Here is a 27,887-nt window from a genome sequence, read left to right on the forward strand (position 1 = left end):
TTTTCTGCCTAAACCTTGGGTTTTGGGACTCTTTCATAAAGTAAGACAAAGCAGAGAAGCTATGTAAAGTAACCAATTCAAGAAATTAGGCACGTTTTGCAATCTAGGAGTAAGTGAAATAAGAAGAAAAGTAGAAGATTGTTAGAAATGCAAATGGAAGGAATGCAAATTCCATCATCCTGAATGACTTACATGTGAAACTGACTATATGGAGCCCTGTTGAAAGGCAACTTTGTGTACGATAGTTGTGTTGCAGTAGTGACCACACTTATGATATGGTCCCCCATCTTGTAATATGAATTGTCTCCATCTCGATGCTCCATATTTAGCAGACACTTCAATCTACGTTTCCCAGAGACTGGCTGGGATACTAGCAATATCAGAAGCAGAAAGATGAAGTCCATAATTCATGTAACCCTCAATCTCCTTCCCATTTCTAAAGAAGGACAATAAGAGGAGTTAGATGAATTCAAAGCCTTTTTGCAAGGTGGAAATGCCAACAGTTTTCCTGATTCAGAGAGAGACAAATTGAGCTTCACCAGGAAAGGATAGAAAGGTACATTCACGAGCTAAGCCCCTACATGTATCACACAGAGTGTCCTCTCAGGCATATATTCTTATCTAAAGAAAAATCCCTTCCATGTTACTTCAGTCTGATGTTTACAGTAAAGTAGCAGAAATGGCCTCAAAGACCAGGATGGTGAAAATTACAGTGAGAAGCAACTTCTCCTCAGGGAATCTTGAAGGTCTTTTGGGGTTCCATGTGCAAAGGGATATGTGGAAAAAAGCATGTTGGTGAAAAAAACAGAGACAGACACCTGAGGGCATTGTTTTGTAGTGCTTTGGCTCCTTCCTGTCAGGACATGTGCAAAAAGTGATGCTGCAGATAGATAGTTCACCATCCAGGTAACTGACTTTTGATGTCCTGGCATTTTTCCTCCATAGGCTGCTAGGGAAGATCAGCAGGGGTGAGATTCAGCCGGTTTGGACCAGTTATGGTGGACTGGATGCTAATTTTACATCTGGTTCGCTGAACCAGTAGTTGGAAGGACTGCCTGGCCCTGCCTACCCCACCCTGCCCCTCCCAGGAGTTTCCACATGGCCCATTCATTATGCCAGATAAGTGCAGGGCTCATTGGAGGCTCTGGGAAGGTGAAAAATGGGCCTCCAGAAGTCCAGAAATGGGCTTGTTTCTGGCCTCTGGAAGGTCTCTGGAGCCTGGGGGAAGCTGTTTTTACCCTCCTGGAGGCCTCCAGAGTCTGAGGAGGGCAAAAAGTCCCCCTCCATGGTGCAGGAGGCCGAGTAGGCAACACCCCCATGTTAAAAGTTTTCAATCCCACCCCTGAAGATCACTCATAAGTATGGAGTTTATTCTAGGTTGATGAGACTTAATTCTAATGCTATTTGTCTTCTACACGAAGGAATAGATCAGTACCTTTGAACACAAACAGAGTAGGATCTGTTTGTGATTTTCTTTTATATTAGATCTCCATAAATTTATTGTAAATCAAAGCTGAGTTTAAAATTATTTCTTCATGAAGTGAGATTTCATTTCCCATTTGTTCTGGCAATATACATTTTTGGATGAGACCTTATTAAGAGATGGGAAAGTAGCAGCCTGTGGACTGTAGGGATGAGTAAATTGGGAGAAAGTTATAGATTGGATAGAAGTTGGTATAAATTTATTTTTTCCGTGAAACTCTCTACATCAGGGCTGTCAAACCCATCATGCACTGGCCACACCCATGCCCGGTTTAGTGAATGGGAAAAATTCATGGCACATCACATGACAACACTGTGACAACATGAGTTTGACACCCCTGCTCTACAGTGTCCTTCCAGCATCATGCAAGATACTGAGATTCATTATATTTTGAAGTTTCTTATTGTGTTAAATAAACAGTTTCCTGCGTGGTCTGCAGCTGAGGTGATGGTGATGACCATCAATTGGTGAACAGGGAGATCTTATTTCTTGCCACATCCATCCAGAAGCAGGTTTTGGGTCATCTGATTGCCCTTGTTCTGGTTGTGTGCATATGCTTTTTGTCCCATTATCTCAGGGGTTGCTACAAAGAAGAGTGAGTCAACCTTTTTTTCAAAGCACTTGAAGAAGTAATGGGTGGAAACTAAGGAGAGAAGCAATCTAGAACTAAGAAGAAATTTCCTGATAATTAGAACCAGTGGAAGGTTCCTACCGGTTTGCACCGGTTCGGCTGAACTGGTAGTGGTTTGGCAGCCTGGGTCACTGGAACAGGCAGTGAGCCAGGCCTGCCACACCCCTGAGTCAGTTCTCTGGACGGTGCTGTAGACGCCACCAACTTTTTTTTCCTGCGCATGCGCAGAACATTTTTTGTGGCACTGTGCAACAAGCATGCGGTGTGCACAGTGCATCCATGAGCAAACCGGCAGTAATAACTGCCGGAACCCACCCCTGGTTAGAACAATTAATCAGTGGAACAACATGCCTCCGGGAGTTGTGAATGCTCCAACATTGGAAGTTTTGAAGAAGAGTTTGGGCAACCATTTGTTTGTGGCAGCCCCTCAAATTATGAATCTAGATTCATAGTTCTGCGAGAAGCACAGATGAAGATTGTGGCTAGGTGCTTCTGCCCAACTGTGGAAGGTAAACCATCATTCCCATAATTACCACAAGGGTAATGTGTTCTCCTGGGGTGGGGTGGGGGGATATCCTTTAAAAATCATCCAGAAATTTTAGCTAGTGTTGGATACAATAGCCTCGATGCTCATTGACAATGCAAGCCTTACAGTCAGACCTGCCACCAATTAAACCTCTAAATAGAAACCAAGCTTGGCTCCATTTGTTGAGGATTGTATAGTTTTATTAGTAATCAGGTGTATTGCAGTAATACATAGCCAGAACTGAGAATTGTGCACCAAAATCCCTAAGTTCTATCTTCCCCTCCCTTAACTGCCTCCCATTGCTGATCTCCCCATGACCAACCAAGTTCAAGCAAGATGTTTTCAGAGTGGTGGGTTCAAGGATTTAAGCGAGGTGGGTATGCAGCTGTCTTCTTCTCCCAGCCAGCTGACCTTGAAGCAGCATCTTGGGAAGATACAGCAGCCACTTTCATTTCCCCCCAAACATTCCACCTCCCTTCCACCCTCCCCAGAGTTCTTGGCCGACAGTCACCAGATCAGAGGTAGTATTCAGTCGGTTTGGACCGGTCCAGGCAAATCAGTAGTGGCGATTGCGGGTGGGCTTGCCCTCCCACCCCCACCCCAGAAGTATGCCATCCTATTTAGCCACATTTTTGAGTCTGGGCACATGTGTGGAAAGTCTTTGCATGAGCAAAGGCCAGGCGCATGAACAGAAGGTGCACATGTGTGTGAAGTGAGCATGCGTGAGCAGGGCAAACCGGTGGTTAAAAATAAGTAAACCCCCGCTGCATCAGAGGGTAGCAAAGCACAAGCAAGTGTAAGATGGCATACCAATCATTAAGTTCAAAGAAAAGGGCTGGTCTTATGCTAAAGAGCACTAGAGCTTAGCAATAGTAACAACAATTAGACTTATATACTGCTTTGTAGTGCTTTTACATGGGATGCGGTGGCTCAGTGGCTAAGATGCTGAGCTTGTTGATCAGAAAGGTGGGTAGTTGGGCAGTTTGAATCCCTAGAGCTACATAGCAGGGTGATCTCCTGTTACTTCTCCCAGCTTCTGCTAAACTAGCAATTCGAAAGCATGTAAAAATGCAAGTAGAAGAAATAGGGACCACCTTTGGTGGGAAGGTAACAGCGTTCCATGCCCCTTCAGTGTTTAGTCATACTGGCGACATGACCATGGAGACATCTTCAGACAGTGCTGGCTCTTCAGCTTTAAAACGGAGATGAACACTGCCCTGTACAGTCAGGAACGACTAGCATACATGTGCAAGGGGAACTGGAACCTTTACCTTAGTGCTTTTAGACCCCTCTCTAAGTGGTTTATGGAGTCAGCCTCTTGCCCCCAACAATCTGGCTCCTCATGTTACCCACCTCAGAAGGAGGGAAGCCTGAGTCAACCTTGCGCATGGTGAGATTTGAACTGCCGAACTGCAGCTAGCAGTCACCTGAAGTAGCCTGCAGTACTGCTCTCTAACCACTGCACCAACTCGGCTTAGAGCCAGGCTACCTCCAAAACCACACCAAGATTCTGTAGTGGTGCTTCTTTCCTGGATTTGAATGGTTAACATCAATTTTACAAGACTGGAAGTATTTCATCCATCTTGACTCTTTTCATAATACTCTCCCTCACACCTACACTGTTAGCCACTGTCAATCAGAATAATTTCTCAAATTGATTATTAAAAGCTTCAGAGTCATTGGCAGTTGCCACACATCAAATTGCTCTAAATGAAATTCACAGAGTTCTCCCTAGCAGAATTGATTGAGATGATAGAGAAGGGAGTTGCAAAAATTCCAGCATTCAATAATTTCCAATTCAGAAAAATATACATCTGATTTTCTTGCACTACTACATCCAAACTGAGTGGACATAATTAATGTTTTCTTTCACATACAAGAAATTTGTCACAGTATGTTCATAGATTGAAATAGACATGATAACAGGTCAGCCAATGGGGAAACTGAAACTGAAACCTGTTCTCTTCTCTGCTTGTGTTTTGCTTGTATTTACTACCACATTGGAAAACCTACTTTTGGTATTGTATATTTATTTCATGTGTTATATTATATATAAAGAGAAGTTAATGAAGCCTGCTGAATCAGTTACCCGTGTGTGCTTTGTGAATGTGATTGCTGCTGGCAAAGTTTTACAATTCTTCCAATATCATAATAGTGTTATGTCTCATGGTTTTACATTAATTCTGGTTGTAAGTTGCTCCCTTGTGTTCAGGTCTGGTCTTAAAATAATAATGTAGCACTTAGAGATAAAGATGCAGCCTAGCAGACCAGCACTGGAAGCCAAGATGGAGAAGATCTGCACAGCAACCATGTATTTCCCTTTGGTGCTCAGGTAGGTGGGCACAAAAGACACCCAGACACTGCAGAACATCAGCATGCTGAAGGTGATCAACTTGGCTTCATTGAAGGCCCCAGGTAGATTTCTGGCTAGGAAAGCCATTGTGAAGCAGATGGCAGCAAGAAAGCCCATGTAGCCAAGGGTGATATAGAACATGACAACAGATCCTTCATTGCATTGCAGGATGATCACTCCAAGTTGAGAGTGGGAGTCAGAGTCAGGGAATGGGGAAGAAATTCCAAGCCAGATGGAACAGATGATAACTTGGACAACAGTAGAAGAAAGGATGATGGAGTTGGCGAGGCTCTTCCCCAACCATCTCTTCACTCGGTTTCCTGGTTTTGTGGCAAGGAAAGCCAGCACCACCGTGATGGTTTTGGCCAAAAGAGAAGAAACAGCAGCTGAGAAGATGATGCTGAAAAATGTTTGTCGGAGAAGGCAGGTGACTTTCCTTGGTTGACCGATGAAGAGAAGAGGAGACAAGAAGCAAAGCAAGAGGGAGACTAGGAGGATGTAGGAGAGGTCTCGGTTGTTGGCTTTGACAATGGGAGTTTCTCGGTATTTAATGAACATGAGTAAAACAATTCCTGTGGTTAGGAACAAGAAAAGGGAAAGAGATACAAGGACAATTCCCAGATGTTCTTCATAGGAGAGGAAGGATATTCTTTTTGGGATGCATTGAACTCGCTTCTCAGTTGGATATTGATCATCTGGACACCCTGTGCATTTTTCAGTATCTGAGAAAACAGAAAGTAATATTTCTTGCCCGGTGTCTAATTTAGAAAGATACTATCTTGCTAGGATTGAGTTGAAGTCAATTCCTTCCATTCAGATCCATACAGCCTCTGCATGCTAAACATCACCATAAGACCACCACTTACCCTGCCATTGGTGGTGGATGAATGATACAATACCCCGTGGTGGCAAATGACTCACCCATCAGTTTCATGTAAATAATAAAGAGGAAAAGAGAGATACTCAAATCCTGAGGAATGAAGGGTATTAGGGTCTAACCTCTTCCCCTAACAACATCAACCATATGCAAAGAAAAAAGAATCATCGCAAAACAATATCTCCCACATCTAGCTGGTCCAGAAGAATGATAGTATCTAAAGTCACTGAGAGATCCAGAAGGGTCATGATAGTTGCACCATCTCCATCCAGAGGTCATCTGCAAGAGCAACCAATCAGAGGTGGGATTCAATGTTTTTTATTACTGGTTCTGTGGGCATAGCTTGGTGGGTGTGACATGGCTTGGTGGGCATGGCAGGGGAAGGATACTATACAATCTCCATTCTCTCTCCACCCTACGGGAAGGTTACTGCAAAACCCCCATTTCCTCCTGATCAGCTGGGACTTGGGAGGCAGGAAATAGATGGGGAGGGGCCAGTCAGACATGGTATTTACTGGTTCTCTGAACTACTCAAAATTTCCACTACCGGTTTTCCGGAACTAGTCGGAACCTGCTGAATACCACCTCTGCAACAAATGCTACCTCGGTACCATAGGTGGGTTGCTGCTGGCATTGCTGCCGGTTCGCTGTACACATGTGTCCAATTGAGTGTAAGCTGTTTTGCGCATGCGCATAACATGAAAAAAATAATAAAAACCAAGCCAGCAGCGGTGACTGGGAAATGGTTTGGGGGCATGGCCAGCCTGCTCTCCCTACCGGTTCGGCAACCCAGTCCCAATTTTCATTACTGTTTCTCCTGAACCAGTGTGAACCGGTAGGAACCCACCTCTGTTTGGTACTGTAACTCAGCCATCAGCCTAAATATAGAGCAACACTCATGCTTTCAAAATGTGGGATAGTATTATGTAGTTGTCTCTCATGGTTGGATCCATGTAGAGCTTCTTGAGAAATGGATGCACTGCGGCCTCCTTCACAATAGGTGGTAGTAGCAACCATTCCGCCAAAGAGGCATTAACTAGGCACAAGTTGATATTAGCCCCAATTTTTGGGGCCTTCTGGAAATCCTTTATAACGTGGTCTTTAAACAGCCCTGGAGATCCTATGTAATGATTGTATCCTATGTAACTTCTTCATCTCACCCCTTGGCAATTATGGTCTTTTAATGTTTCATTGGTTGAATATAGTTGTCAGCTTCTGCTTTGCTGTTGCTTCAGCTGCCATGAAACGGGAAGGGGGGGGGGGCTTGTATCTGGGAGGGGTTAATTGATGTGCTGGAGGAATGTTCTAGGATGTACCAGTCGTTGGGATTGCGCCTGCGTCTGTGTTTCCCGCCTGCATCAACGGCTTCGACATTCCATCTTTCGGCCTGTCTTTTTGAAGTTATCTCACACCTGACACTTGAAGGACTTATGATTGGACTGGAGCTTTGATCCTAAGGGGGGGGAACGGGCTATTCTATATATCAATTGCGTTCGCGCCAAATTAAGCAGACTTTGCTTTGCTACTGCTCGCTTACCATTTATAATTAGTAAAAGTACTTTGATTTCCAACCATGGAGTCTCTTAGTCTTCTTTCCTAATTATGGAATGGAGTGGTGCCTGACAAGAAGCAAAGTCTGCTAAAAGAAACCCTTTCCAGGAGATTTACGTCTACCGAGAAGGGAGATAATGTCTTCTCCGATCAGAGATGAGGAGGGGGCTATGGGAGGTGCGGATTCCAGTGGAGTAGGACCTCCCGACCTTTCTCTACACGAGCCCAGCCCGCCTGACTTATCCTTACACGAAGATTTATTTCAACTGCAAATTTCCAGCCAGCCTGAACCTGCTCCCCCACCCCGATGGTCAACTTTGGTGGGACAGAGAGAGACAGAGACAAGCTGGAATGCTGGACTCACCCAAAGACCACCCCGACAACCTTCGCTGGAGCTGGGGGCCGTCAGAAAACCCCAGACGACTGAATTCCCTGACTATTGGAGCCAAAGGTATTTTGGGGAAAGAAGTGAAGTGAAGCGAAGTGAATTACCTGATTATTGGGGTCAAACATATTTGGGGGAAAGAAGGGGGGAGGAGGAAAGAGACTGGAGAAATTGGCAACGTTGCCCACGACCGACATCTCCCCCTCCCCCTCGGCCTGCTTCACCCCCTGCGGCTAGAGGTTTTGCTGACCAAGGAGGGCCTCCCCCCCGAAGACATCGGATGTCTAAAATCCCTCCCTTGCCTGTGCGTTACAATGGTGATTCTGCTAGCCTGGCCTCTTTTCTTATGCAGGTGTTTAATTACATGGAGATTTATGGCCGAGACTTTGAAACTGACATCATGAGGGTCAGAATGATTCTTTTGTCTTTAGATGGTGAGGCTGCTAAATGGTCAACTGCTTTGCATATGTCTGGTGCTCCCCTCTTGGGGAATTTCAACCGCTTTATGGAGGCTTTCCGCCAACGTTTTGATGACCCATTAACTGAGAAGCGGAGCAAACTGAAGTTTTTAACCTTTGCACAAGATGATAGACCTGTCGCCCAATACATCCAGGAATTTCAGTGTCTTTCCCAATACATGAGAGGCTGGGGGGAGGACGCCCTACTGGACAGATTTGCTGAAGGACTGAATGAAGACATTTATCAGCAATGTGTCAATCGTAACCTGCCTAGACGTTTAATCACTTGGTTTGAGCATGCAGCAGACGCTGAACTCGACTTAACCCGTCTCCGTTATGCTAAAGAGGAAAGAAGGAAGCGGAAAGAGAGGGCTGCCAAGTCCCTCCCCCCTCCAGCCGCTCAATCACTTTTCAAACGACGAAGTGAAGCCAGGGGGCCCCCTTCTGGCCTCTCCAGGCCTTTAACATGCTTTCGCTGTGGCAAATTAGGGCACATCGCTCCCGAATGTCGTGCTAAATTGCCCCTCTCTGCGCAACTCCCTCCCAGACGTGAGGAGAAGTCTGGCAGAGGCCCTGAGAAGAAGAAGAAGGAATCGGCTTTTGCTGGGGAATCCAACCCCCCTCCTTTTGCCCAGCCGTTAAAGGGAGACGCGGACGCTAACTCCTCTTCTTCGGAGGACTCCGATGACGACACATCGCCTCACTGGGTGAGTTCAAACAAGGGGCCCCTGCTAATCCCTATTGAATTAAAAGTTCCTCCTGAGGGGAAACCTGCCACCCTCCTGGCCTTACTTGATTCTGGCTGTTCCCGATCCATGATCAACCCAGCCATGGTGGAGAAATTAGGCCTCAAATTGCGCACTTTGAAAACCCCAATTGTATTTTGCCAAATAGATGGGTCCATTGCGGGGGGGGGGGGGGCGCCCATTTTTTTACGGAGCCTCTGGAAATGAGGATGGGTACCCATACTGAATTAATCTCTTTTGTGGTCGCACCTGGCATGGACAGGCCACTCATTTTGGGCATCCCGTGGCTCCGGAAGTGGAACCCTCACATAAATTGGCGGACAGGCCGCTTACGCGTTCGCTCGAAGGTGCCTCCAGTGGGAGAGGGCTCTCCGGACCAGCCTCTCACTGACGTTCCTGAAATGGCCGCTAGAGGGCAGGAGAGGATTGCAGGGGAGGAGAAAATTCCGAAAGAATATCTGGACCTTAAGGATGTCTTCAGCGAACACTCTTCGGATATTCTGCCCCCCCACAGGCCTACTGATTGCTCCATCGACATTTTACCCGGGGTTAAGCTCCCTAAACCCCAGATTTACTCCATGTCGCCCAGAGAAATGGAGGAGATGCGTTCTTTCATTGACAAAAATTTGAAACGTGGTTTCATTGAACCGGCTCGACCCAAAGTGGCTGCCCCTGTATTGTTTCGTGAAAAGAAAGATGGTTCTCTTCGCTTATGCTGTGACTTTAGAAACCTTAACGCTGTCTCAACTCAGAACCTCTACCCACTCCCATTGATGAAGGACTTGTTGGCACAGCTAGGGAAGGGCCGCATTTTCACTAAATTGGACTTGCGCGAAGCTTACTATAGAGTACGCATTAAGGAAGGAGACGAATGGAAGACTGCGTTCAACTGCCCTCTTGGTTGCTTCCAGTTCCGGGTTATGCCGTTTGGCCTACAAGGGGCTCCTGCTGTTTTCATGCAACTGATTAATGAAATCTTGCACGATCATCTCTACAAGGGCGTTATCGTATACCTGGACGATATCCTCGTTTATACTCGCAGTTATGACCACCACGTTAATCTGGTGCGCACTGTTCTGAAAAAACTCCGTGCCGCTAACCTTTATGCCAAATTGTCTAAGTGTGAGTTTCACCAAACTAAAATTGACTATCTGGGCTACCGCATCTCCCCTGATGGCATTGAAATGGACCCTGAAAAGGTGAAGGCGGTCACTGAATGGGACGCGCCCAAAACTCGTAAGCAATTGCAAAAAATTTTGGAGTTCGCTAATTTCTACCGTCAATTCATTCCCTCTTTTGCTCAGATTGCTCTCCCTATTACTAATTTGCTCAAGACGAAAGGCGACCCAAAGCCTAAACCTAACAAGCCTTTAGACTGGAACATGGAATGCCAGGCGGCATTCGAGAAACTTAAACGCCTTTTTGCCGCTGAACCAGTTCTTAAGCATCCGGATCTCGACCGGCCTTTCGTCGTCCAGGCTGACGCCAGTGATGTCGCCGTAGGGGCCATCCTGCTGCAAGCCAACGACCAAGGTAACTTGCAGCCTTGCGCATACACCTCCCGTAAACTCACTGACACGGAGCGACGTTGGGCGGTTTGGGAGAAGGAGGCTTTCGCCGTCCGTTGGGCCCTCGCTACTTGGCGCCATTTCCTAGAAGGCGCTAAACACCCATTTGAGGTTTGGACTGACCACAAGAACTTGGAAGCGTTGTGAACGCCTCGTCGTCTCTCCCCCAAACAGATGCGATGGGCCCAATATTTCAACCGTTTCAATTTCACTCTAAAGTATATCCCGGGCGGAAAGAACTTCATGGCGGATGCTTTGTCCCGATTACCTCAATATAATTGCTCTAAACTGAGTATCGTTCAACCGCTCCTGGCAGCTCCGGTACTCACACGTCAACAGACCCAAGCTCGGAGGGAAGTGCCTCAAGATCTACTTGCTGACCTTAAAAAAGCTCTTCCTCAAGACGACTGGTTTTTGAACCATCGGGACGAGTGCACCATGCGGGACGATCTACCGTGGATTGGTGCTAAATTGTACATCCCCGCATCCTTACGACTGGTCGTCCTTCGTCGCGCTCATGACTCCAAATTGGCGGGTCATTTTGGCTTCGTAAAAACTTTGCACCTCGTGAAGAGACAATTCTGGTGGCCCTCTTTAAAAAAGGACATTGAACTTTATGTGGCCAGTTGCCCAGTTTGCGCTGCCGCCAAAAAACCGCCGGGGAAACCGCAGGGACTCCTCCAGTCCGTCGCTCGCCCGGTTGCCCCTTGGAAGGAGATTTCTATGGACTTTATTGTTGAGCTTCCCGAAAGCCAAGGGCATACCGTCATCTGGGTGGTCACTGATTTGTTTTCCAAGCAGGTTCATTTTGTGCCTTGTCACAAAATTCCTTCTGCCAAGGCATTGGCTAAACTGTTCCTGTCACACATCTACCGTTTGCATGGGATTCCCGACCGTATTATCTCCGATCGTGGGGTCCAATTCACATCTGCTTTTTGGAAGGAATTTCTCAAACTCATTGGGTCCACCCAGGGCCTTAGCTCCGCCTACCATCCTCAGACTAATGGCGGCTGTGAACGTACAAATTCCGTCCTTGAGCAATATTTACGTTGTTTCATCAATTATCAACAAGACGATTGGGTGGACTTGTTACCACATGCTGAGGTGGCCTACAACAACTCGGTTCACTCCAGTACGGGGTTCACCCCTTTTCGGGTAGTTTACGGCCAAGATTTTGTTCCTATTCCCGAATTGCCTACTGCCCAACCACTGGTTCCTTCCGTTGCGGACTGGAGTGAGCGTCTCAGTCGCATTTGGCCTCTGACTCTTTCCACTTTGGACGCTGCCCATAAGGCCCATAAAAAGCAAGCTGATAAGAAACGCTCTCAGCCCTATGAATACCGCATTGGGGATTTGGTGTATTTGTCCACGAAATTCTTGCACACTACACAGAAATCAAGGAAATTGGGACCCAAGTATGTTGGCCCTTTCCCTATTGTGAAAGTCATCAATCCTGTTTCTGTTCGTTTACAATTGCCCAAACACCTCAACCGCATCCACCCGGTGTTCCACATCAACCTCATCAAGCCTGTTCGGGTTTCCCACTTACGCCCCCCAGATGAACCTCCGCCTGCTCCGTTGCTGATTGATGGGGAACATCATTTTGAAGTTCGTGAAATTCTTGATTCCCGCAGGCACCGTAATCGCGTCCAATACCTGGTCGCTTGGAAGCACTTTCCCTCCTCCCACACGGAATGGGTTGATAAATCCCACGTTCGTGCTCCCCGCCTGCTACGGAAATTTTATGCTTCTTACCCCGACAAGCCTTGACTTTTCTCCCCTCCCTCTTCTTTTTGTGTTTTGTTGTTTGTCTGTTTTGTTTGTTTTTCTTCCAGGCCTGACAGCCTTTTTCCGGGGGACGGCCGGATGTCAGCTTCTGCTTTGCTGTTGCTTCAGCTGCCATGAAACGGGAAGGGGGGGGGCTTGTATCTGGGAGGGGTTAATTGATGTGCTGGAGGAATGTTCTAGGATGTACCAGTCGTTGGGATTGCGCCTGCGTCTGTGTTTCCCGCCTGCATCAACGGCTTCGACATTCCATCTTTCGGCCTGTCTTTTTGAAGTTATCTCACACCTGACACTTGAAGGACTTATGATTGGACTGGAGCTTTGATCCTAAGGGGGGGGGAACGGGCTATTCTATATATCAATTGCGTTCGCGCCAAATTAAGCAGACTTTGCTTTGCTACTGCTCGCTTACCATTTATAATTAGTAAAAGTACTTTGATTTCCAACCATGGAGTCTCTTAGTCTTCTTTCCTAATTATGGAATGGAGTGGTGCCTGACAATAGTTTTATAAAATATTTTATTGTTTGTTTTATTTTAGGTTCCAATAACTTTGCATGAATTTGACAAAAGGACGAAAAGAAGGGAGGGAGGGCCGAGGTGGCACAGGGAGGGAGGGAAGGCCGAGGTGGCACAGTGGTTAGAGTGCAGTACTGCAGGCCACTTCAGCTGACTGTTATCTGCAGTTCAGCGGTTCAAATCTCACCAGCTCAAGGTTGACTCAGCCTTCCATCCTTCAGAGGTGGGTGAAATGAGGACCCAGACTGTGGGGGCAATATGCTGACTCTGTAAACTGCTTAGAGAGGGCTGAAAGCCCTATGAAGTGGTATATAAGTCTAACTGCTATTGCCATTGCTAAAAAGAAAGATTTTCTCTAGAAGAAGTAATCTTGTCCAATCCACCATGTCCTTCTATCTTTTCTTACCTGATCCCACAATATTTTTTTCTTATACCTGCAATAATGGAACATGTTGAAAATAAAGGACCACAACAAAATAGTCAAGCTTAGATGTATCATTAACATGCACATTGATCACAACAATCTGGGTGAATCCACAATCGATTTGGTGATGGCTCTGTGCACATGCGTAGTTTTCACAAAACTTATCTTCCACATTACTTCTCGGGAGCAACACAGCTGGGGCACAGCAATCCGCTCTGCCGCGCGAATCAGCTCAGTGGATACAGGTAAGTAAAGCACAGGGGCAGACAGGGGGACCACCTGATCATATGAGCAAACCGGTTCACTCCCCAGCTGATCGTTGGAGCTACCGGTTCGCCAGAACTGGTCCAAACTGGCTGAATCCCACCCCTGCCCTTCCTCTGGTGTCACCCACCTTCCTGAGTAGAGATGGTCCCCTCTGGACAGGGAACACAGTCATAGCAGCAAACTGGCTCTCCTTCTCGAGGCCGCTTGACAAATCCAGGATGACAACTTTCCACACATTTGGACTGAGGCAGAGACTGAGAATGAAAACAAGAAATATCAAAGGACAAAAAAAGTTAGGATTCACCAACCATGGAAAATGGAGGTTGACATTAACAATAGCCAAGTAGTCTCTAGGCTTCAGTTGGGTAAATATGAAATCTCTAATTTCCAGGTTATAAAAGATGCAACTATTTGCAGATTTTGTCATCTAGTTGCCCCCTTTTGCTTCTGAAATACCCCATCAAAATAAAAGATTTTTCTACTTAATAACATGGGAGGAGGGAATTGAGAAAAGATTTAAGGATTAGGTGACAGCTGGAGCAGGGGTGGGCTTCAAAAATTTTAGCAAGGGGTTTTCTGCCCGGTTGCTGGGTCAGTGTGGCCATGGTGGATGTGGCCTAGTTGACCTCCTGCACCATGTTACGGAGGTGCTTTTGCCCTCCTTGGGCTCCAGGGGTTTTCTTTGATCCTCCAGGAGGGTGAAAATGACCTCCCCAGGCTCTGGAAGGCCTCTGGAGGCCAGAAACAGGCCCATTTCTGGCCTTCCCTGACTTCTGGTAGGCCCATTTTTCGTGACCCGACAAATGCGCGCATGACAAAAGTGCGCCGACAAAACCGCGCCACTAAAACCATGACACCATCAACGCGCCAACAACAGCGTGCCGACAGAAGCACGCTGAGAGAAGCACGATTTAAGTTAAGGTAAGGGTTAGGTTTAGGGTTAGGTTTAGGTTTAGGTTTAGGTTTAGGTTTAGGTTTAGGTTTAGGTTTAGGTTTAGGGTTAGGGTTAGGGTTAGGGTTAGGTTTAGGTTTAGGTTTAGGGTTATGGTTATGGTTATGGTTATGGTTAGGGTTATGGTTAGGGTTAGGGTTAGGGTTAGGGTTAGGGTTAGGTTTAGGTTTAGGGTTAGGGTTATGGTTATGGTTATGGTTATGGTTATGGTTAGGGTTATGGTTATGGTTAGGGTTAGGGTTAGGGTTAGGGTTAGGTTTATAGCGCACTTCTGTCAGTGCACTGTTGTCGATGCGCTTCAGTGCTCATTCGTTGGCGTGGTTTAGAACCTGCGGTTTTGTCACCACATTTTAGTCGGGCGTACTTTTGTCGGGCACCCTTTTGTTGGTGAACCCCATTTTTCACCCTCCCCAAGCCTCCACATGCACCCTGCACTTACCTGCATCCAAAATGGGCTATGTGGGGACTGCTGGAAAGTCCACAATTCTAAACTATGATGATCGCATTAAATTTTATTACAAAATCTTTATTGTATTAGATTCATTAAAATGGAATAAAATTGTGATGGAGCTCCAAGAAGGCTCCACACCAATTTGCACCACCCAGGTGACCCTGAGGACACAGATAAACCTCCAGGTGGCCTCAATGATTCTCTAAAAGAATGCAAATGACCAGCTGTCTGCAAGGAGTATAAATCCTTCCATTCCTCACCATCCAGTCAGAACTGAAGAAGCTTCTTGGATGAGAAGCGAAAGGTCTTCAAAGAAAAAGCAAGAAAGTTCAGTTGCCTCTTGAAAAAGCACCTTTGGGAGGAAAAAACAATAATTCCTCACCCACCTTGTTCAGCAATTTTAACTGTGAAATAGTATCTTGGTTGATAATTAGCCTCTGTCTTTCACAACTTCCCAATCGCGTTTTGATGGGATCTTTCTTTGGGAAAGCTACCCAGCTAAAGATGTTTAGATCTGCTGTTACATCTCCATTTTGGTCCAAGTAGAGACGCTTCTGGGACAGATTGCAAAACTCGTTCTTATCCAGAAATTGGTGGAACTGGAATGGAGACACGAAGGAAGTTTCAAAACTGAAAAACTATAAAATGTCTCACTTGGAGAAGGGAGGATACAACTATCTCCCAATAACGGAAAGATGTTAGGCAGGAGATTTAGATCTTTTCTCTGTCATTCCTAAGGGACCTACTGACACGAACTCTGGTTGAATGAGAGGAAAAACATCCCCAAAGGAGGAGCAGTTTTAGAGATGAGTCAGTGAATCAGAGAAGTTCAGTCTCCCCTTCGCTGATTATCTTAATGCAAAGACTGAGCAGCCCTCAATCAGAAAAGATTTAACTGGGATTCCTGCAGATAAGAGGCACTGGAATATATCTTATATATCTGTTGTGGCCTAGTAGGAGCCGTTGGAGCTGCCACCAGACTCAGACAGCGAGGGGCCCTATGAGTCGGCTCTGGAGGATGTGGAGGACCCTGAAAGGGTTTTGACTCCGAGCAGGGCGCAGAGAGGGTGGTTGGCCACCAGGAGGCACCTGAGCTTTGGATTAGTGGGGAGGAGACAAGCGAGTGAGCCGGAAACCAGTAGTGAATTGTTCCTGGATGCACGCCATCGAAGAGCTAATAGGCATCAGGAACAATTATGCAATTACAGGAGGTAATTGCACTCAGCTGGTGGTCATTAGAGTTTTTAGAGTTTTTTAGAGTTTTATTGGGATTTATATGCCGCCCTTTTCCCTGAGGGGACTCAGGGCGGCTTACAACCACAAGGGAGGGGGGTGCAGTGTCAAAAACAGAACAGTATGTGAACAAAGAAAAAATAGTAAAAACACAACTTTCATTCAGCAATCAAACACTCGGGCGGGTAAATTGGGAACCTATCCCCAGGCCTGCTGGGAGAGCCAGATCTTGAGGGCTGCGCGGAAGGTCTGGATAGTGGTGAGGGTACGGATCTCAACGGGGAGGTCGTTCCACAGGGTCGGAGCTGCAACAGAAAAGGCTCTCCTCCGTGTGGTTGCCAGTCGGCATTGACTGGCAGATGGAATTCGGAGGAGGCCCAGTCTGTGCGATCTAATTGGTCGATTTAGGGAGGTAATCGGCAGAAGGCGGTCTCTCAAGTACCCAGATCCACTACCATGGAGTGCTTTAAAGATGGTCATCAGTACCCTGAAGCGCACCCGGAGACCAACAGGTAGCCAGTGCAGCTCGCGGAGGACGGGTGTAACGTGGGCGAACCGCGGTGCGCCCACTATCACTCGCGCGGCTGCATTCTGGACTAGCTGTAGCCGCCGGATGCACTTCAAGGGCAACCCCATGTAGAGCCCATTGCAGTATTCCAGCCTAGAGATCACAAGGGCTCGAGTGACTGTTGTGAGAGCCTCCCGGTCTAGGTAGGGCCGCAACTGGCGGACCAGGCGAACCTGGGCAAATGCCCCCCTGGTCACAGCTGACAGCTGGTGGTCAAAAGTCAGCTGTGGGTCCAGGAGGACTCCTAAGTTGCGGACCCTATCTGAGGGGTATAAAATTTGACCCCCCAGCCTAAGCGTTGGTGTATTAGCCAAATTATTGGGAGGGAAGCACAACAGCCACTCGGTCTTGTCCGGGTTGAGTACCAGTTTGTTAGCACTCATCCAGTTCCTAACGGCCTCCAGACCCTGGTTCATCACGTCCACCGCTTCATTGAGTTGGCACGGGGCGGACAGATACAGTTGCGTATCGTCCGCATATTGGTGGTATTTTATCCCGTGCCTCCGAATGATCTCACCCAGCGGTTTCATGTATATGTTAAATAGTAGGGGGGATAAGACCGAACCCTGCGGCACCCCACATGTTAGGGGCCTCAGGGACGATCTCTGCCCCCCGACCAACACCGACTGCGACCTGTCCGAGAGGTAGGAGGAGAACCACCGTAAAACAGTGCCTCCCACTCCCACCTCCCGCAGACGTCGCAGAAGGATACCATGGTCGATGGTATCGAAAGCCGCTGAGAGGTCAAGGAGAACCAGGATGGACGCATAGCCTCCATCTCTGGCCCTCCAGAGATCATCGGTCAATGCGACCAAAGCGGTTTCTGTGCTGTAACCAGGTCTGAAGCCGGACTGGAAGGGGTCAAGATAACTAGCTTCCTCCAAGGCCCGTTGAAGCTGGAAGGCCACCACCTTCTCAACAACCTTCCCGATAAAGGGGAGGTTGGAGACAGGACGAAAGTTGTTTAGAATGGCTGGATCTAAAGATGGTTTCTTCAGGAGGGGTCTCACCACCGCCGTTTTAAGTACGGCGGGGAAGTGCCCCTCCCGAAGGGAGGCGGTCACAACCGCCTGGATCCAGCCATGTGTCACCTCCCTGCTGTTGGCAACCAGCCAGGAGGGACACGGGTCCAGAATACAAGTGGAGGCACTTACAGCTCGAATGGCCTTGTCCACATCCCCAGAGGCAACATCCTGGAACTCAACCCAGAGATGGTGTGGCAAGTGGTCCTCCTGTGTCTCGGCTGGATCTACTGCGGTGGAGTCCAAGTCCGATCGAAGCCGAGCTACTTTGTCCGCCAAGAATTGAGCATAGTCCTCAGCTCTACCCTGCAAGGGGTCTCCCGCATCCCTCCTATTGAGGAGGGAGCGGGTTATCCTAAACAGGGCGGCTGGGCGTGACTCGGCGGACGCAACCAAGGCAGAGATGTATGATCTTTTTGCAGTTCTTAGTGCTCGGACATAGTCCTTGGTGCAGATAGTTAAAAGTGCTCGGTTCGACTCGGACTTATCGGACCTCCACAGGTGCTCTAGGCATCTCCTCCGGCGTTTCTTCTCCCGGAGCTCCTCGGTAAACCAAGGAGGCCTCCGGGATCCACTGACCCGGAGGGGCCGTAGTGGCGCAATCCGGTCAAGAGACTCCGACGCCGCCGAATACCAGGCGGCGGCCAGAGTCTCCGCCGAACTGTGGGCGAGAGTATCAGGAATAACCCCAAGCTCCGTCTGGAACCTCAACGGGTCCATAAGTCGCCTGGGGCGGAACCACCTGGTCGGTTCCTCCTCCCTACGGTGGGGGTTTGGCCTCCAGAAGTCAAGCCTCAGTAGGCAGTGGTCTGACCACGACAGGGGTATGATCTCATTACCCCTCAGACCAAGATCACACATCCACTGCTCCGAGAGGAATACGAGGTCGAGCATGTGACCCGCTGCATGGGTTGGGCCCCGAATTACTTGGGTCAAGCCCATGGCTGTCATGGAAGCCATGAACTCCTGCGCCCCATCAGAGCGTTCACCGAGCGATGGCAAATTGAAATCCCCCAGAACTATAAGCCTGGGGAACTCAACTGCCAGCTCGGCTACTGACTCGAGGAGCGAGGGGAGGGATGCTGCAACGCAGTTGGGAGGCAGGTACATTAGCAGCAAACCCACTTGACCCTTGAGGTCCAACTTTATCAGCAGGGACTCACACCCACAAGCTCCGGAGCAGGGACCCTACGAGGTAACAGAGACTCCCGGATTACAATAGCCACACCGCCACCCCTTCCCTGGGCTCTCGGCTGATGAAGCACCTGAAATCCCTCTGGGCACAGCTCTACAAGGGGGACTCCTCCTTCTGTGCCCAGCCAGGTTTCAGTAATACATGCCAGGTCTGCCCTCTCGTCGACAATTAAGTCCCGGACGAGGGGAGCTTTCTGAACAACAGACCTGGCATTTAGCGACAACAGCCTGAGACCAGGGTCCTGACTGCTCGCGCCATCTGGTCTTGGAGTGGGACTCAAAGGGCCGGAAGGAGGGATCTCTGTGATGTAGCGAACCCTCCTTCCCCGGTAATGGCCAGCCCTAAAGCCCCGCCGTATCTGCCTCTCCCTGTCATGACCGCTATGCTCCGACCCACTCCCGTGGCCGTAGTCCCCCCAACCACCCCGGTACCCCCCGCCTTCCCTAGCAGGTCCTCCGAGCCAAGCATACTCAGACACTCACACAACCAGTCCCCACGTAATTATTAAAATACACAAATGCAACAATAATAACAATAAAAGTGGGTCACTCACACACTTACATACAATCCCATATACTCAACATACTAAAGATAGAAGGAAAAGGGAGAAAAAAAAGGAGGAAATAAGAAGAATAAAAGTAGCGCAAAATTGTTAAAGTGCGAGTTCAGGGAGAGCCAAATAGTTCTCAGCAGATGGCTCTGCAACAGACAGATTCTGGGAAAATCCAGAATCCATTAGGCTCCTCTCCAGACTATAAAAAGCTACTTGTCCACATGCCCCTCTTTGCAACGCAGAATCGAATGTCGGAGAACTTTGTATGAGCTTGGCAGGCTGGATTGCTGCCAAGCCTTGTCTGTGTTTATTGCTGCCCAAGCTTGTCTGTGCTGGGTTGCTGCCAAGGACCTGTTTGTCTGTTAATTAAATACTGTAATTTATCTCTGGCTCGGAGTGTGCTCTGGTGTGGAACGAGGGGGGTCAGAACATATATCCATCCATCCATCATCTATCATCTGCCTGCCTGCCTGCCTGCTCCATCTTAATACAATAATAATACAATAGCAGAGTTGGAAGGGGCCTTAGAGGTCTTCTAGTCCAACCCCCCTGCCTAGGCAGGAAACCCTATACCGTTCCAGACAAATGGCTATCCAACATCTTCTTAAAGACTTCCAGTGTTGGGGCATTCACAACTTCTGGAGGCAACTTCTGTTCCACTGGTTAATTGTTCTAACTGTCAGGAAATTTCTCCTCAGTTCTAGGTTGCTTCTCTCCTTGATTAGTTTCCACCCATTGCTTCTTGTTCTACCCTCAGGTGCCTTGGAAAATAGTTCGACTCCCTCTTCTTTGTGGCAGCCCCTGAGATATTGGAACACTGATATCTTATTTTTGTGGACACTTTTTATCAAAAAGTGGGATCTGTTCTCGGGCTGCCCAGTTCTTCTGGCTATGCAACCAGTCCATTTCCATTTCAATTCTTTTACTCTTATGATTATATAATATAATTAAATATATTTTACATCTATATATACACCAAACAAAATTGTCAGGCAAACTGAAGCATCATGAGGTAAATCACAGGGCACACAGAAGAAACAGGTGGGAAAAAAATGGAAACTGCCCCTCCACACTCACAGCAACCAATCAGAGTGAAGATTGTCTCACGCAGGAGCCAGGAGTCTCCAATCAACAACTACTGTAGATGAGATGGAGATGAGTTTATGAGAACATGGGACATGACTATGAGCCAGTAGTGGACTTCTAGATTCCATTGCAACCAGTACGCTGCAACGGGGCCGGGCATCCACCACAGGCACGCACACTGCACATGCATGAGCACCCACTGCCCTGCGATGCTCCAGGTGCTTGGCGGAACTTTGCACAGGCGCCGTATGCTGTACATGCATGCACAAATAGGCCTGTTAGCTTAAATACAGGTAAGGAATGAAGGTAGGTGGGTGGGTGGGCCCTTCAAAGCACTGTTCCGGTACAGAGGTTGCTGCTCCCAACAGCCACTGATATGACCGTAGTGGGGCATACCATTGTTATGAGCCCTGTGTGGGAAAGAGATTGTCAGGCCTGCATTTTAGGATCTTTGGCCTGCCACACTCTCTCTTATTTCATTATGCTGTTTTATTAGTGTAGTAGTTGGGAGCGGGGAATAGAAAGGATAGAAATGTGGAATGTGTTGTTGTCATTCTTTTCTAGTAGCCAAGGTCCTCTTTTATCTCCGCACCTCTGCACCTGACCGGAAGTAGCTGGGTGGAGATGCCAGCGTCGAAGGAGAAGATTGGACCATGTGATGGATTTGTGGGTGTAGGGACAAGATCATGAACTTTAAACTGGGTGGGAATCTGATGTAAATTCCAGAATTGGGATTCCACAGCACGATGCCAACATGTCTGTCTTATTAAATTGGAACTTTAAGGATAGCTCTGCCTTGGACTCTGATTTAATTCTGCATGATATTTGGAACGCTGACAGAGATATTTTCTGTCAGGCTTCCTTAAAAAACATGAAGCAGAGTCTTGATCCCAGCAAAATCTCTTTTATTTACATGACTGTAAATTCCTTTAATTCACAGTCAGCAAGGCTTGGCAAACAGTCTTTCAGAGGAATAATTATCAACACAAACCTTATCTCGCTTGGCGAGCTGCAGATAACTAGCTCCCAAATGCAGGGCAAGGCAACACTTGGCACAGAGTCTCTTATAGTCACAAGCAGAACTTTCCACTCTTGAAACGACCGAACTAATAGAACTAATAGTCTAGACCTATAGGTACAACTGCGTGTTCTGGCTCACTGCACAACACCACTGCTCCAGCTACTAACTTTAAATATCTTAACCTTTAATGTATCTTTGTTGAGATTCCATACTTGCCACGGCTGCAGCCTTTGAGTCCCGAAAGACTCTTTGCTCGCCTTTCTTCTCCTCTTTGTTGTGGAGGAATATGCAGCATTCAAGGCATGGGCCAGAGTCTTAACAATAACGTAAACAGGATGGTCATTTGGGATCCGTAATATGTTCCTTTCCTGTTGGGTTTCCAGGGGTGCTTTCTGGGTGCATCTTTTCCGGCCTTTGACAGAAAAGACATGCTTTGAAATGGAACAATGAAAAGACTGATCGTGAAACTGGGTTTTCAGAAAGATATCAGGTTTCATAACATAATTTTTTGGCCTTTTTTTGTCCTGCACTGCAAAGATCCAAATACTATGGACATATTTGAAAATCCTTTCCCTTCTGATTGGCCACGTTGCCACAACTGTGAGGATCCAGACTTTCCCTTCGATGGGTCCCGGAAAATCTTCAAGGATTAAGTAAGCAAGGAGAATTCCTTCCAGGAAGTTGCCATGTTCTATGTAGTAAACAAAGACATTGACTTGTCTCCACTTAGAGAAAGCATCCCTGAGGGGATGTGTAGGTCTAGCTTTTAGGAATAGGTGTGATATAACAACAAAAATTCCATTTCTCTCAAGCGCAGTAGTCAAAAACCTCATGAATTTTTCTCCTTTCTCTGTGTCAGAAGCAAAGAGACCAATCAAGGTCCATCTGAAATGGAGGAGCAGTTGTATAATTCCTGGGTAGTTGATCCCTTCTTTGGGAACCATTGCGTAGAAAAAGGGAAAGTGATTTTTATCACTCAGAGCCTCAGAAACACTTACATCACTGACCTAAAAAAGCAATGGAGAGTGCTGTGATATATTTCGGATCAGATAAAGTCCAAATATTAGGTTTTAATAAACCTCACTTGGTCCTAAGCAATGCATTAGAATGATTATTCTTCATTAGCTATTAAAGATAAAGGTAAAGGTTCCCCTCGCATGTATGTGCTAGTCATTCCCAACTCTAGGGGGTGTGTGCATATCTCAGTTTCAAGCCGAAGGGCCAGCGCTGTCCGAAGACGTCTCCGTGGCCATGTGACTGGCATGACTAAACACTGAAGGTGTCCAGAACGCTGTTACCTTCCCACCAAAGGTGGTTCCTATTTTTCTACTTGTTTTTTTACATGTTTTTAAACTGTTAGGTTGGCAGAAGCTGGAACAAATAATGGGAACTCATTCCGTTATGTGGCACTAGGGATTCGAACCGCTGAACTGCCGAACTTTCTGATCGACAAGCTCAGTGTCTTAGCCATTGAGCCATATCTTACATTATATCATATATGCATCATATATATATATATATATATATATATATATATATATATGTGTGTGTGTGTGTGTGTGTGTGTGTGTGTGTGTGTGTGTGTGTGTGACCTCTCTCCCGGCCTTCCGAAAAGCTGTTAAAACTTGGCTGTGTCGGCAGGCCTGGGGTTGATGAGTCCTCTTCCCCTCTCGACAGGTATGGTTGTTGGTTATTTTAAATACGTGTCTTGTATTGTATGTTCCCTTCCCTGTTTGAGTTGTTCACCACCCTGAGTCCCTGCAAAGGGAATAGGGCGGCATATAAATAAAACAAAACTTCAAACTTCAAACTTCAAACTTCAAACTATGTCTACGTGTATGTGTATGTGTATGTGTGTATATGTATATGTATATGTATATGTGTATGTATGTATGTATGTATGTATGTATGTGTGTGTATATATATATATATATATATATATATATATATATATATATATATATATATATATATATATATATATATATATATATATATATTTTCTGAGGTTTTCGCGGGTGTTAGTATGTAGGTCTCTAGTTGTTCGGGTTTTCTCCCGTGTAGAATTGGAGATGTCTTGGCGACGTTTCGACGAAGTCTCATTCGTCATCTTCAGGCGGCTTCAGACTACTTCAGGTTTGGTGTTTCCAGGAGTAGTGGAAACACCAAACCTGAAGTAGTCTGAAGCCGCCTGAAGATGACGAATGAGACTTCGTCGAAACGTCGCCAAGACATCTCCAATTCTACGCGGGAGAAAACCCGAACAACTAGAGACCTACATACTAACACCCGCGAAAACCTCAGACACACACACACACACACACACACAGACACACACACACACACACACACATATATATATATATATATATATAAAGAATAAAAATGCAAACTATATTTTCAGTATCACAATAAATTTATTGTAACCGACCCAGTTGCACACATATCAGCTGAACTGTTTTCCAAGAAATTGCCATACCACAGGTAATTTTTGAATTTTAATGGAACATTTGTAGCAGCTCGTCCATTTCAACATGCTAATCTTACTAAGAATGGCTGTATCATTCTCTGTTTAGATATACTAGATCTCCAGTATATCTAAACAACTTGTTCTCCAGTTGTACCAAAGATAAAAACCACAGCTTCACATCCCAAAGGTGCTTTTTTTTTCAAGAGGCAGCTGAACTTCCTTGTTTTTTTCTTTGAAGACATTTCCCTTCTCATCCAAGAAGCTTCTTCAGCTCTGACTGGATGGTGGGGAATGGAAGGATTGATACTCCTTGTAGACAGCTGGCCATTTGCATTCCTTTTTGAGCTTCATTGAAGCACTTGGAGGTTTATCTGTGTCATCACCTGTCTCCTGTGGGCATTTTAGCTATGCAATTTGTGATGGACTCCCTTCAAATGGTGTGGGAGCATGAACGGATTTCCAGAAAAATTCCACACTACAGGAACCATTAGGACTACTCAAGTGATCCTGAGGACACAGATATAAATCATTCCATTCCCCAACATCCAGTCAGAGCTGAAGATGCTCTTTGGATAAGAAGCGAAATGTCTTCAAAGGAAAAAAAACCCAGAAAATTTAGCTGTTTGGATGACTGAGAATCTCTACAGACACAGCTTCGAATCTAATTCGTCATCTCTACAATCCAATTGTGTTTTCTTAATTAGAATTTTTCTTTGTTCTAAAGGACAGAATTTGGGGAAATCTGTCAATTTTCATAGCTTGTCCAAATTCGCAATTCACCTCTGGTGGCAGCTGAAGTCCTTTTAACTCAATCAAGATACTTCTCAAATGATTTGATTATGGGCCACTTGTGACAACTCTTTTAAGCCCCAAGCATCTGCTCCACATAAGAGAATGGGGATACCTTGGCCAGATATATTTTTTATAATTGAGACTGAATGTTTATGATTTTTTCATTTAAGCAATGCATTCACTTACACTCTTTCTCTAAGATCCAGTCTCAGAGAAAACTACTCCTAGGTAAAGGAAGATGTTAACTTGCTTAATTATGACATGATAGCAGTGTTCCACTTTCTCAGAGATTGCTACAAAGAAGAGACAGTCAAGCTATTCTCCAAAGCCCCTGAAGGCAGGACAAGAAGCAATGGATGGAGATTAATCAAGGAGAGAAGCAACTTAGAATTAAATAGAAATTTCCTCACATTGAGAACAATTAATCAGTGGAATGACTTGCCTCTAGAAGTTGTGAATGAATAGTGGAAGTTTTCAAGAAGAGATTGGACAACCATTTGTCTGAAGTGGTGTAGGGTTTCATGTGTGAGCAGGGTATTGGACTAGAAGACCTCCAAGGTCCCTTCCAACTCTGTTATCCAGTTAGCTCACTATCAAACAGTCGTCTCTGGCTATGGTAACTGACAGGTATTGAATAGGTGGTACCTGGCTCAACAGTAGTTGTTGAGAGGAATCTTGGAGTCCTAGTGAACAATCCCTTAAATATCATCCAGCAGTGTACTCCAGTTGCCAAAAGAGCCAATATAATCCTATACTGTATTAACAGAGCGATAGAATCAAGATAATGAGAAATGACACTGCCACTTTATAATGCCTTAGTAAGACATTATATTGAAATACTGCATCCAGTTTTGGTTACCACAACGAAAAAAAGATATGGAGACTCTAGAAAAAGTGTGAGAGGAGAGCATCAAAGATGATTAGAGGACTGGAGGCTAAGAGATATGAAGAACAGTTGCAGGAACTGGGGATGCCTAGTTTAATGAAAAGAAGGACTAGGGGTGACATGATAGCAGTCTTCCAATATCTCAGGGGCTACATCTATTTGACTAATGGGCCTTTAATTGCTTTGGTTCTTTTTATTTCCTTTCTTTTGAATAGCAACTATTATTGGCATCTTAAAACCCACCTGGATATGGCAGGTATTATTTACATGTGAAAATTAATGCACCAGTAGAGGACGTACTAGTCAGGATATTTTTGGGTAGTTTAGCAAGTAGAAAATCCTCTCCATGGGGACTTTATTGCTCTGAAAGTCTTCCATCATGTATTAGATTCTGAACAAATTAAGATAAAAAATAGTTGGCATGTTGGTTAATATACTCAGATTTCTTTTGTAAAAAAAATGTAGTAGTTAAATAATGCTAGTGATCAATATGAATCCATAAGACATATGCTTTTCCAATTGTAGGTAAGATAGTCCAATAGGATTCTTTTCACAAATTTGGGATTTATCCACCATTTAAAATATCACTTTTAGTTAAGATTAATAGCACTTAGCAATAGCACTTAGACTTATATACCACTTCATAGAGCCTTTACAGCCCTCTATAAGCAATTCACAGTCAGCATATGGCCGCCAACAATCTGACTCCTCATTTTATCAACCTTGGAAGGATGGAAGGTTGAGTCAACCTTGAACCAGTCAGGATCGAAGGAATCAAACTCTTGGCAATGTGAACAGAGTTAGCCTGCAATATTGTACCACCACGGATCATATTTTAAGTACAAACATATAAACTTACATTCATTTTGTACACAAGACATTTTGATTGGATGCAGAGTCTTTCCCCCATCTTCATCAGTATGCAGCAGAAGCCCCCAAAGCAATGGTAATGGTGTCATTAGGGGATATTGTTACTTCGATCTTTCTCCCCTCCCCACTGTCCTCTGCCATTACCTCTCCAATGGCCCTACTCAAAATCAGCTCAATAATCTCATGTTGAAGATATGGTTGGCTCTATTTCTCACCACTAATTTGGCCAGGTAGAGAAACACACAGACAAACCTGAGGGACTTTGTAGATGCCTCCCAATGTTGACAACTGGATGGAGATGTCACTGGCAGCTCTATCTAGAAGAGCAATGACATTGTCCTTCCTTCCACAGCTGTAGTTGGGAACATTGGCCTCTCCAGTAGATAGTATGTCTAACAAGGTATATGAAGTTCCAAGAGTGTTCAAATAGTTGTCATGGATGTTGTAGCCAAGGGTGAGGTTCTGCAGGAGCTGTCTGTCTTTGTTGATCTCTTGAATGGCAAAAGCGAAGGGTAGGAGACTTGTCATATCAATATACAACCGACTGTAAAAAAAAAAAGTTCATTTCATGATCATGATCAACAGCATGAATAAAATCCTCGTTTAACTTATTCCTCTTTATCTCCACAAACCTATTGAGACTTAAGCCAACACTGATCCAAAACCAGAGGTGAATGATAGTCACCCATCATCATTGAAGAGTGTTCAGTAGATGGGATAGAGATAGTCTTCCAACAGAGTTAATCATCACAAATATGACATATCATTATTTGTAGAAATGCTAGTTTTTATTTGTCTAGTCATTAAAGTGAGCACCATAAAAGGAGGAGGATGCTCCATAAGTGACTCATAGGTGTGTGTGACACACACACACACACACACACACACACACACACACACACAGAGAGAATAACAGAGGTGGATGGGACCTTGCAGGTCTCCTAATCCAACCCCCAGGTCAGGCAGGAAATCTTATACTATTTTAGTCAACTGAAATAGCCTTCTGAAAAACTTCCAGTGATGGAGCACTGACAACCTCTGGAGGCAAGTTGTTCCACTGATTAATTGTTCTAACTGTCAGGAAATTTCTCCTTGGTTCCAGATTATTTCTCTCCTTGATTAGTTTCCATCCATGGCTTTTTGTCCTGCCTTCAGGTGCTTTGGAGAATAGCTTGACTCCCTCTTCTTTGTGGTAACCCCTTAGACACTGGAAGACT

The sequence above is a fragment of the Thamnophis elegans genome, chromosome 2 (assembly GCF_009769535.1).
Source record: "Thamnophis elegans isolate rThaEle1 chromosome 2, rThaEle1.pri, whole genome shotgun sequence".
In the NCBI taxonomy this organism is placed as follows: domain Eukaryota; kingdom Metazoa; phylum Chordata; class Lepidosauria; order Squamata; family Colubridae; genus Thamnophis; species Thamnophis elegans.